The sequence below is a fragment of the Canis lupus genome, chromosome 34 (assembly GCF_003254725.2).
Source record: "Canis lupus dingo isolate Sandy chromosome 34, ASM325472v2, whole genome shotgun sequence".
Classification (NCBI taxonomy): Eukaryota; Metazoa; Chordata; class Mammalia; order Carnivora; family Canidae; genus Canis; species Canis lupus.
In genome coordinates this window covers 7,122,523-7,122,964 of record NC_064276.1, presented here as the reverse complement: position 1 = coordinate 7,122,964, position 442 = coordinate 7,122,523, and positions in this window count along the sequence as shown.

The window sequence follows — 442 nt, the reverse complement described above, 5'->3', positions numbered from 1 at the left end:
CAGAGGACTTCCGGGCTGGCGCGAGGACCCCGGCTCCGCGCCTGCGCCGTTCCGGGGCCCGCGGGCGCCGCGGGGAAGACGCCCAAGGCGCCGCGGCCCGTGCTCCCGGGGAGCAGCGAGCGAGGGGAAGCGCGGGCGGCGCCCGAGAGGGACGGGGGCCCCGGAGAGCAGCCCCGAGGTCGCCCGCGCGGACTCCGGCAGCTCCGCGGACAGCCCGCGGCCGCGCGTGCGCAGGGCGGCGAGGGGGCGGGGCTCCGGCCGCGGGGACTGGGCCCGCCCCCGCCCCGCCCCGCCCCGCCCCCGCCCCCTCGGCGCCCGCCCGCGTCCAATCCGACCGGCGGGAGCGCAGCGCACGCGCGCAGGGGCGTCCGGGGAGGGCCGGGTGCGACCGGCGCCGGGACGCCCGCGCCCGCGCCCGCGCCCGCGCCGCCTCAGGTAACCG